The sequence below is a fragment of the Nomascus leucogenys genome, chromosome 7b (genome assembly GCF_006542625.1).
Source record: "Nomascus leucogenys isolate Asia chromosome 7b, Asia_NLE_v1, whole genome shotgun sequence".
NCBI lineage: Eukaryota > Metazoa > Chordata > Mammalia > Primates > Hylobatidae > Nomascus > Nomascus leucogenys.
In genome coordinates, this window is record NC_044387.1 from 74,814,015 (window position 1) to 74,826,596 (window position 12,582).

Sequence of the window (12,582 nt, forward strand, 5' to 3'; positions counted from 1 at the left end):
TGAAACTATCTTATGTATAGTGTATGATAAGTATAGGATCTCTTAATGGGATATTAATCCTGCACTATAATATTTCATTTCAGTTATTTTTGTCCTTGAATATATGCCACAGAGAATGTACAATCAGCGGAATTATATTAAAAACTTGCTTTAATTATTTTCTTCATTTGATTATCTACAATTTTGTCATTTTATTGAGGTATACTTTACACATGATAACACTTACCCTTGTAGAGTTCCAAGAATTTTGACAATTGCATGCAGTCAGGTATCCATACTACAAACAAGGTATAATGCTCTTCCATCACCCCACTGCTTCCTCATTCCCCCTCCTGTTTAATCCCCTTCCTCCAACACCCAGCCCCTGGCAACCACTAATTTGTCTTCTGTCTCTATGGTTTAGCCTTTTGCAGAATGTCATATAAACAGACTGATATGTAACCACTGAGTCTGACTTCTTTCATTTAGTATAGTGCAATAGTATTGTGCAACTTAGTTCACTCAGATCATTTTTTTTTATTGATGGGTAGTATTTCATTGTATTGGTGTACTAAAATTTTTTTTTTTTAAATCTATTCAGCATTTGGACATTTGGCTTGATTTTTGAATAAAGCCATTATAGATATTTATATGGACACATTTTCTTTTCGCTTAGGTGAATAGTAGGAGTGGAATTGTTAATTTTTAGGTGCATTTTTAACCTTATAAAACACCTCTAAATTATTTTCCAAAGCGTCTGTACCTATTTTCATTTCTACCAGCAATGTATAAGAGCTCTGTTTGCCTTTCACATCCTTATTAACACCTATTATTGTCAAAACTGGTTTGTTTATTTGCTTCTCTATTTCTTTCCTTTTTTACCTTTTTGAAATGGAGTTTTGCTCTGTTGCCCAGGCTGGAATGCAGTGGTGCAATTTTGGCTCACTGCAACCTCTGACTCCTGGGTTCAAGCAATTTTCTGCCTCAGGCTCCTGAGTAGCTGGGATTACAGGTGCCTGCCACCACGCCCACCTAATTTTTGTATTTTTAGTAGAGATGGCATATCACTATGTTGGCCAGGCTGGTCTTGAACTCCTGACCTCATGGTCCACCCACCTTAGCCTCCCAAAGTGCTGAGATTACAGGCGTGAGCCACCAGGCCTGGCCTCTTTTTTCTTTCTTATCATTGTGATAGTTAGGTAGTGGTACCTCACTGTGGTTTTAGCTTGCATTTCTCTAAAGACTAATGATATTAACAATTATTTTACATATTTATTTGCCATCTGTGTATCTTCTTTGGAAAAGGATCTGTAAAATATTTTCTCCACCATTTTAAAATTAGATTGTTTGGTTTCTTACTATTGATGTTTTTTTTTTGTTTATTTCAACATGCATCTTTTTATTTATTTTTATTTTTTAAATTCCTCCTACGTAGGAGGAAGGTAGGGTTTAGCAATGTGTTTTATTTTGTATTTTTATTTTTATTTATTTATTTTAACGTGTTCTTTTTTTATTACTATTATACTTTAAGTTCTAGGGTACATGTGCACAAGGCACAGGTTTGTTACATATGTATACATGTGCCATGTTGGTGCGCTGCACCCATTAACTTGTCATTTACATTAGATATATCTCCTAATGCTATCCCTCCCCCCTCCCCTCACCCCACAACAGGCCCCAGTGTGTGATGTTCCCCTTCATGTGTCCATGTGTTCTCATTGTTCAATTCCCACCTATGAGTGAGAACATGCGGTGTTTGGTTTTTTGTCCTTGTGATAGTTTGCTGAGTACTATGGTTTCCAGCTTCATTCATGTCCCTACAAAAGACATGAACTCACCATTTTTTATGGCTGAATAGTATTTCATGGTGTATATGTGCCATATTTTCTTAATCCAGTCTATCATTGTTGGACATTTGGGTTGGTTCCAAGTCTTTGCTATTGTGAATAGTGTCACAATAAACATACGCGTGCATGTGTCTTTATAGCAGCATGATTTATGATCCTCTGGGTATATACCCAGTAATGGGATGGCTGGGTCAAATGGTATTTCTAGTTCTAGATCCTTGAGGAATCACCACACTGTCTTCCACAATGGTTGAACTAGTTTACATTCCCATCAACAGTGTAAAAATGTTCCTATTTCTCCACATCCTCTCCAGCAGCTGTTGTTTCCTGACTTTTTAATGATGGCCATTCTAATTGGTGTGAGATTGTGTCTCATTGTGGTTTTGATTTGCATTTCTCTGATGGCCAGTGATGATGAGCATTTTTTCACGTGTCTTTTGGCTGCATAAATGTCTTCTTTTGAGAAGTGTCTGTTCATATCCTTCGCCCACCTTTTGATGGGGTTGTTTGATTTTTTCTTGTAAATTTGTTTAAGTTCTTTGTAGATTCTGGATATTAGCCCTTTGTCAGACGGGTAGATTGCAAAAATTTTCTCCCATCCTGTAGGTTGCCTATTCACTCTGATGATCGTTTCTTTTGATGTGCAGAAGCTCTTTAGTTTAATTAGATCCCCTTTGTCGATTTTGGCTTTTGTTGCCATTGCTTTTGGTGTTTTAGACATGAAGTCCTTGCCCATGCCTATGTCCTGAATGGTATTGCCTAGGTTTTCTTCTAGGGTTTTTATGGCTTTAGGTCTAACATTTAAGTCTTTAATCCATCTTGAATTAATTTTTGTATAAGGTGTAAGGAAGGGATCCAGTTTCAGCTTTCTACATATGGCTAGCCAGTTTTCCCAGTACCATTTATTAAATAGGGAATCCTTTCCCCATTTCTTGTTTTTGTCAGGTTTGTCAAAGATCAGATGCTTGTAGATGTGTGGTATTATTTCTGAGGGCTCTGTTCTGTTCCATTGGTCTATATCTCTGTTTTGGTACCAGTACCATGCTGTTTTGGTTACTGTAGCCTTGTAGGATAGTTGGAAGTCATTCAGGATCAGGTTGCTCAGTTTCCATGTAGTTGAGCAGTTTTGAATGAGTTTCGTAATCCTGAGTTCTAGTTTGATTGTACTGTGGTCTGAGAGACAGTTTGTTATAATTTCTATTCTTTTACATTTGCTGAGGAGTGCTTCCAACTCTGGTCAATTTTGGAATAAGTGCGATGTGGTGCTGAGAAGAATGTACATTGTGTTGATTTGGGATGGAGAGTTCTGTAGATGTCTATTAGGTCAGCTTGATGCAGAGCTGAGTTCAATTCCTGGATATCCTTGTTAACTTTCTGTCTTGTTGATCTGTCTAATGTTGACAGTGGGGTGTTAAAGTCTCCCATTATTATTGTGTGGGAGTCTAAGTCTCTTTGTAGGTCTTTAAGGACTTGCTTTATGAATCTAGGTGCTCCTGTATTGGGTGCATATATATTTAGGATAGTTAGCTCTTGTTCTTGAATTGATCCCTTTACCATTATGTAATGGCCTTCTTTGTCTCTTTTGATCTTTGTTGGTTTAAATTCTGTTTTATCAGAGACTAGGATTGCAACCCCTGCTTTTTTTTTGTTTTCCATTTGCTTGGTAGATCTTCCTCCATCCCTTTATTTTGAGCCTATGTGTGTCTCTGCACATGAGATGGGCCTCCTGAATACAGCACACTGATGGGTCTTGACTCTTTATCCAATTTTCCAGTCTGTGTCTTTTAATTGGAGCATTTAGCCCATTTACATTTAAGGTTATTATTGTTATGTGTGAATTTGATCCTGTCATTACCATGTTAGCTGGTTATTTTGCTTGATAGTTGATGCAGTTTCTTCCTAGCCTTGATGGTCTTTACAATTTGGCATGTTTTTGCAGTGACTGGTACCGGTTGTTCCTATCCGTGTTTAGTGCTTCCTTCAGGAGCTCTTGTAAGGCAGGCCTAGTGGTGACAAAATCTCTCAGCATTTGCTTGTCTGTAAAGGATTTTATTTCCCTTTAACTTATGAAGCTTAGTTTGGCTGGATATGAAATTCTGGGTTGAAATTTCTTTTCTTTAAGAATATTGAATATGGGCCCCCACTCTCTTCTGGCTTGTATAGTTTCTGTTGAGAGATCCGCTGTAAGTCTGATGGGATTCCCTCTGTGGGTAACCCGAACTTTCTCTCTGGCTGCCCTTAACATTTTTTCTTTCATTTCAACTTTGGTGAATCTGACAATTATGTGTCTTGGAGTTGCTCTTCTCAAGGAGTATCTTTGTGGTGGTCTCTGTATTTCCTGAATTTGAATGTTGGCCTGCCTTGCTAGGTTGGGGAAGTTCTCCTGGATAATGTCCTGCAGAGTGTTTTCCAACTTGGTTCCATTCTCCCCGTCACTTTCAGGTACACCAATCAGATGTAGATTTGGTCTTTTCATGTAGTCCCATTTTCCGGAGGCTTTGTTCATTTCTTTTTACTCTTTTTTCCCTAAACTTCTCTTCTAGCTTCATTTCATTTGTTTGATCTTCAGTCACTGATACCCTTTCTTCCAGTTGATCGAATTGGCTACTGAAGCTTGTGCATGCGTCAGGTAGTTCTTGTGCCATGGTTTTCAGCTCCATCAGGTCATTTAATGTTTTCTCTATGCTGTTTATTTTAGTTAGCCATCCGTCCAATCTTTTTTCAAGGTTTTTAGCTTCTTTGCGATGGGTGTGAACATCCTCCTTTAGCTTGGAGAAGTTGGTTATTACTAATCTTCTGAAGCCTTCTTCTCTCAACTCGTCAAAGTCATTCTCTGTACAGCTTTGTTCCATTGCTGGCGAGGAGCTGCATTCCTTTGGAGGAGAAGAGGTGCTCTGATTTGTAGAATTTTCAGATTTTCTGCTCTGGTTTCTCCCCATCTTTGTGGTTTTTATCTACCTTTGATCTTTGATGGTGACGTACAGATGTGGTTTTGGTGTGGATGTCCTTTCTGTTTGTTAGTTTTCCTTCTAACAGTCAGGACCCTCAGCTGCAGGTCTGTTGGACTTTGCTGGAGGACCACTCCAGACCCTGTTTGCCTGGCTGTCATCAACGGAGGCTGCAGAACCGCAAATATTGCAGAACGGTAAATGTTGCTGCCTGATTGTTCCTCTGGAAGGTTAGTCGCAGTGGGGCACCCGGCCATATGAGGTGTCAGTGGGCCCCTACTGGGAGGTGCCTCCCAGTTAGGCTACTTAGGGGTCCGGGACCCACTAGAGGAGGCAGTCTGTCGGCTCTCAGATCTCAGACTTTGTGCTGGGAGAAGCACTACTCTCTTCAAAGCTGTCAGACAGTGACATTTAAGTCTGCAGAAGTTTCTGCTGCCTTTTGTTCAGCCATGCCCTGCCCCCAGAGGTGGCGTCTACAGAGGCCGGCAGGTCCTCCTTGAGCTGCAGTGAGCTCCACCCAGTTCTAGCTTCCTGGCCGCTTTGTTTACCTACTCAAGCCTCAGCAATGGTGGGCACCCCTCCCCCAGCCTCACTGCCCGAGTTGCAGTTCGATCTCAGACTGCTGTGCTAGCAGTGAGCAACGCTCCGTGGGTGTGGGCCCCTCTGAGCCAGGGGCAGGATATAATCTTCTGGAGTGCCGTTTGCTAAGACCATTGGAAAAGTGCAGTATTGGGGTGGGAGTAACCCGATTTTCCTGGTGCTGTCTGTCTGTCATGGCTTTCCTTGGCTAGGAAAGGGAATTCCCTGACCACTTGCGCTTCCCAGGTGAGGTGATGCCTTGCCCTGCTTCAGCTCACAGTCTATGGGCTGCACCCACTGTCCTGCCCCCACTGTCCAACAAGCCCCAGTGAGATGAACCCAGTACCTCAGTTGGAAATGCATATCACCCGTCTTCTGCGTTGCTCACGTTGGGAGCTGTAGACTGGGACTGTTCCTATTCGGCCATCTTGGAACCTCCCAACTATTGAGTTTTGAGTCATTTATATGTTCTAGGTGCCAGTCCTATATCAGATATGTGTTTTGCGAATATTTTCTGCAAGTTTATGTTTTATGTTTTTAACATCATTCTTTGAAGAAAAAAGGTTTTTAATTTTAATGAAGTCCAATTAACCAATTTTAAAAATAATTTGTGCTTTTTGTGTCCTGTGTAAGAATCTTTGTCTGACTTAAGATGGCAAAGATTATCTCCTGAATTTTCTGGTAGTAATTTTATACTTGTATATTTTAAATTTATAGGTATGATCCATTTTGATTTAGTATTTGCATATGGTACAGGGTAGATAGAGGTCAAACTTTATTTACTTGTATATAGGTATCAAATTGTTCCATCATCATATATGGAAAATAATATAATTTCTGCATTAAATTTACTTAGTACCTATGGCAAAAAGCAATTGAGTATATATGTGAGAATCTATTTCTAAAATCTTTGGTTCCACAGATATACATGTCTATCCTTTTGTCAATATCATATTACCTTAATTATTATAGATTTGTAGTAAGTTTGAAACTGGATAGTGTTAGTCTTCCAACTTAATTATTTTTTTCAAAATCATTTTGACTAGTCCCTGCTTTTCTGGTTATTCATTTCTTTATATTAATAATTTGATACTCAGCTTGTCAGTTTCTACAAAAATAGCCTACCAGAATCTTGCCTTTTGTGCTGTGAATCTATATATTGATTCAAAGGAGAATTAATTTACTAAGAAATTGAGTCTTTCTTGTGTTGATTTATTTTGCTCTTCTTTGATTTCTCTCATCAATGTGTTTTAGTTTCAATACAAACACTCCACATATTTTGTTATATATAATAATTTTACATTTTGTATATTATAGTAAATCATACTATTTTCCTAACTTCAATTTTCAATTCTGTATATTACCTATATAGAGAAGTACAATTAATTTTTGAATATTAACATTCCTAAATTCATATATTAGTTCTAGTTGCTTTTTAATAAATTCTTAGGGTTTTTCTATGTAGACAATCATATAATCTATGAAAAAAGACAGTTTTAATTCTTTTAAATCTGTATGTCCTTTTTTTCTCATCTTATGAGACTGGCTAGGTCTTCCAGGTGATACTGAATAGGAGCCATAAAAGAATATATTCTTGCTTTGCTACTGATATTAAGGTGGAAAGCTTTCAGGATTTCACTCTGAATTAAGGTATTAACTGTAGATTTTTCAAAGATGCCTTTTATCAAGAATTAAATTCCTTTTAATTTCTCATTTGCTTAGAGGCTTTTTAAAAATCGTGAATGGATTTTGAATTTTGTCAAATTTTTTTTTGGCATCTATTGAGATGGTCTTTTTTTATCCTTTAGCCTATTGATATGATGAATTATACTGATTTTCAAATATTAAACCAACTTTATGTTTTTCTGGTAAACCTTCACTTGGTCATGATGTCTTATCTTCTTTATAAATTGCTGAATTCGATTTATTAATAATTGGTGAAGATTTTTAGGAGTGTTTTTATGAAGAGTAGGTTTTTCTCTTGTAATATCTTTGTCAGTATTCCATTTTGGTTGCTTTCTATTGAACTATCTCTAAGTTCACTGGCTCATCCCTCAGATCAAGTTTACTCATAACCACATTGATGACATTCTTCATCTCTTATATATTCATCTCTATGCCACATTTGTTATATATAGCATTTCTAGTTAAGTCCTTCTTTTAGTTTTTATCACTTTGCTGAAGTTTCCCATCTGTTCGTACATGTGGTAAATCTTTTCCACTAGATCCACTAGAAGTTTTACATATTAGTCATAGTTATTTTATCATTTCTTTCTGATCGTTTCACATCCACGTCATCTCTGGCTCTGGTTAAGCTGATTGCTTTGTCTCTTAATAATGTTTCTCACCCTGTATGTGTATGTGTCTCATGATTTGTTTACTAAAAATTAAACATTTTTGTGTAAAACAGGAGACTGATGTAAATAGCATGTATGCCTGGAAGTAGGCATACCTCCTTTCAGATAGCTACAGCAGAAAATTGAGTCAATTTAGTCAGGATCTGAGCTAGGTTTGAGTTTTTTGTTGCTTTGATTAAATTTCCTCTAGTGATTTGTCATGGTTAAAACTCAGATGGAAGTGATGGAGACTCTGTCTTAATATTTTGCTTCATTCTCAGTTTTCAGACATCTCTATCCACTTGTACCATAGACGGGTTCTTTCTCTGTGGTATAGCCCCTTCCACAATGACAGACTGCTCTTTCTTGTTAATCAATTCTTGCTAGTCTGGAGTTGGGGGCTAGGGGAGTTCTCTGTTGTCCTGATGCAGCCTTAGTCTTAGATAGACCTTATATGTTTGGGCCTCAGGGGTGAAGTTTTCTGCCCTTCCTTCCCAAGGCAGGCAGTCAAACACCACCTTTTATCTATAGCAGGTCTTGGCTAGGAGAGTTTCCTTCTTCTCCTCCAGGAGTACTATAATAGTGTTGATATGGAATCCTGGGTTCAGGACTCTTTCTTACCCCTTTGCCAGGACTAGAGGGTTCTCTCCCTTTCTCCTTTTCCCAGCAACAAGGTGTTTCTACCTGTGCTCTGAGTCAATAGGGTTTACTGCCTCTCCCTAGAAGCTTAGGGCTTTGGAGAGAAGAATCCAAGCAGGGGAGGGGCTTTGTGACATTCCCACAGTGGTGGCTGATCCACACCAGGGTTTTCCTGGCAATTGTATGTTTTTGTTTGCCTAATAAGAACTTTAGAATCAACCTATGAAGCTTGAGGTGAAAAAAAATCTGTGGTGTATTTATCACTATATTCACACTTTACCTGGTGAGAAGTGGTATTATTAATATGTTCAGTTCTCCTAGCCAAGAACAAAGTATATCTTTTTATTTGTTCAAATCTACTTTTATGTCTTTCAGACATATTTTAAAGTTTTCTTCACAAACTTTTTTTGTTAGTTTACCTTAAAGTACTATATATATATATATATGTATATATATTCTCATCTCTCATATATTTGTATATATATTCATCTCTATGCTATATATAAAATATATATATACATATATACACACACAGTGGCTCTTATGACTCTTATAAATGATGGGGATTTTTCTCATGCCCCCAAATCCAGGTCAGAATAGACTCTCAAAGCAGATTTACACGTTGGTTTTCCAATTCCATAGTCAGTCTTGTGATCCAAGACTGGGATATCTTTCTCTCAAGGCTTCAATGATGATATTTTTTAAAGTCCTTATTAAGGAAAATCTTACCAGTAGAGATTAGAAGCCCCTGAGTTCTTCCTGTTCTTTTTGGTTGGCTTGTTTCATGGGTCCAACTGTGAGCAGAGGTGGGCTACGAAGCTCAGCTAAAGTGAGGGGATATCCTTGTTTTCTGGATAGTCAAGAATCCTAATGATGGCAGGCAGTGGGGGATAACAGTGCTATAATCCAGATAGGCTGGCCTTCAGGGGATGGAAACTAGGTAACATGTTCTCTGAGTTAATCCCATTTCTTGCTATTCAGCACCATCAAATTCAACACACATAGACACTGGCAAAACGTTTTTAGCTTAGTTTAATTGCAGCTGAGTCCCCCCTTTTTCAGTGACCCTACGGGACCACTGGGAAATGATACTTCCATGAATTGTTATGGTGCATGGGATATAGACAAAATTAAAAGATCATTAGAGTGTTTCAGAAAACCAGGAGGCACTTTGGCACCAGGTGCTGGCCTAGCAGTTTTGGTTAAGGAGGTGATTTGCACATAGACGTACAACCAGGAAGAGGCCAAGGCATGGTCAAGAAAGGTATGGGGGAGGCATGGAGGAGTGATGCTAAGGGAAGAAGCTAGATGACTGACTCCAAAGAGCTCCACAGTGTAGCCTCTTTACCCTGCAGATTTTATGTGTGGCTGAGTTTGGCCTTTAACCTTACAGGCTCTGACACAGGACTGCAGGGCTCCATCTCTCAAAGACAGATTGGCATTCACTGAAGCACAACACTGATTATATCATCAGAATAAATAGGTGCTATGGCAGCAATCTTCATTGGCATTATCAGGAGAGCTTGTTACAATGCAGACTGGGGGCTCAGCTCCGGAGTTTCTCATTCAGTAGATCCGGGTTGGACATGAGAATCTGTATGTTTAACCATCTCTCAGGTCCTGTTGGTGCTGCTGGCATTGAACATCCGGTATTTACAACTTGACTTACAGAAAGGAGTCACTTGTGGAGCTCTTAAAACCACTGTTGCCTGGGCTTACCACAGACCAATTAAATAGGGATCTCTGGGGGCAGAGCCCAGGCACTTTTATGCTTTTATGTTAAGCTTCTCAGATGATTTTCTGTTTTTTTTTTTTTTTTTTTTTTTTTTCTGGAGATGGAGTCTCGCTCTGTTGCCCAGGTTGGAGTGCAGTGGTGCCATCTCAGCTCACTGCAACCTCTGCCTCCCAGATTCAAACAATTCTTCTGCCTCAGCCTCTGGAGTAGCTGGGACTACAGGTGCACACTGCCACACCCAGCTAAGTTTTTTTGTATTTTAGTAGAGACAGGGTTTCACTGTGTTGCCCAGGCTGGTCTCGAACTCCTGAGCTCAGGCAATCCGCCTGCCTCGGCCTCCCAAAGTGCTAGGATTATAGGTATGAGCCACCGTGCCTGGACTCTCAGATGATTTTCTTATGCAGAAAGAATTGAGAACTACCAGTATAGGCATCACAGAATTTTTCCTCCTGGAACATTCACCACTTTCAGCTAGCTAACTTCTTACCTGTCCTTCAAATGTCACCCAAAGTGTCACTTTGTTTTTTATTAGCCCTAAAATATCTGTATCTCTTTCCTTCAGAAACTGTTTCAGATTGTAACAGTGGGTCATTAGTGTGATTATTTAGACACTTCCTGTTTCCTTAAAAGGCTCTAAGCTTCATGTGTCTACTGGGCTCATCGCTGAAGCCTCAGCCACCCTCCCACAGCGTGGGTTTGAAAATCAGCACTTAACTAAATGGAACCTTCAAATAATGAAGAAAGACCAACCAAGTTGGTCACTGTGATAACTATTTTAATATCTTCTTTTTAATTTCCAAGTATGTTTTAAAGGTTTTGTGCTCATTATTTGCTTGCCTGGGCTTTACTGGCTTTAAGAGTATGCTTAGTCTCCTTGTTGAACAATAAGCATTGGGAGAACAGCGTGTGTCAAGGCCGTGGAGAAGGGGAGATAAAATGAAACATTCAAATAACTGAGGAGAGCAGGCTGGATGAGCACAGTGTAACTAAAATGAAAGGCGGTACCAAAGGGGATTGAAACCCAGCGAAAGGCACAGGCAAGGATGGGCTCTAAGTAGTGTACTTAGACCTGTGTTTTGCAAAGATCAGTTTGATTGTTGTGTGGGAAGTGGTCTAAATGGTCTCAGAATGAATGCCAGTCCACAAGCAGTCACAGTCAAGATGAATAATGATGGGGACTTGTGGGTGAATGTTGGATCTTAAACTCTGGAGCAGAATCTCATTCAGGTAGGTTGGTAGACTGAGGTTTTTTAAAAGAAGGACCATTGAATAGTGAGGCTGGTAAAACAGTGTGAGACAAGCCAGCCACTAGAGCAGGAAGTGTAGATGAGAACAAGGAATAAAATAAATTATCAACGTTTCCTGGGGCCATGTCAAATATTCTTAGCCCCATCTCCTTGACATCTCCTCTCAGTGTGACCATATTGAGGCCCAGAGCAATACTATTCACATGCTCTCAAGTGACTCCATCCATCAGCCAGGATTGGGGAACCGTTTAAATAGATGGAGCTCAGAGTGGACAGGGTAAGGTTGAAAAGATGACTGGTAACCAAATTGGGCAGGCCCTTATGCTATTCCTCAGAAGTGATGATGATGATGTAATGTGGAGTAATGAGAACACTACCATATTGGGGCGGGGCTGTTGAGGGAAGGGCCCTGGCACTTGGAAATGGGTGCAGAGGATGTTTTTATCCCGTGCATCAGCATAGAGTGGGAAGTCTACAAAATTTTGTACTCTAAAGCCTATAGGTGTTCCTCTGGATGACTCCATTATTGAAGCATCTTGGAAGTAGTTTGTGAAGAAGTCTGAGCGCTAGAAACAAAGTAGGCAGCTGGTTGCCTTTAAATAGTCCTCCACACCAGCTGCAGTACGTTCTCCAGAAGAACTCTCTAACAACTGCCGTCAAGCTAGAGGAGGAATAACCGCCAGCATTCAGAGATGCACCAAGTAGCTCCTGCCCTCAAATCTCCAAGTGCTTGTAGCCTTCCTTTTAAACATCCTCTTTTAGAGTTTTTTGAAACTCACTGATGACATGTTTGTATGGTTAATTGACATGGTCTAGTGTTTAGCCAGTTTACTGTCACATAGTAAAATATGAATGGCTTTTTTTCTCATGATCTAAAGCAAGTTCTGGGAGGATAATTGTGCACAGGTGGGTATTGACCAGAGTATAGACAGAGCAGAGGGGAAGGAAGTAAGATGCAGGGAATAGTGTTAGTTTCTGGGGTTTACTAAGTGACACTGAAGGGAGGAGGGCCTGAAGTGTAGGTGGAAGGAGAATCCAGGATTAGGGAATAGGGGTAAGAAGGAAAAGGAGCATCCCAAAATAAATCAGCACAAGTTTTTCCAAGGGCTTGCCCAGCCTGCCTGAAGTCATAGGAGTTTATTATTTCTATGTTCATAAACAACTCCCTTGTTCCTTGGCTCCAGGAGCAAATCCAGGTTTTTTTGGGGTTTGAAGCTTATATAATTTGGGGTAGTTCCTCTTTGAGAAAAAAATTCAGATTATAATATGAAA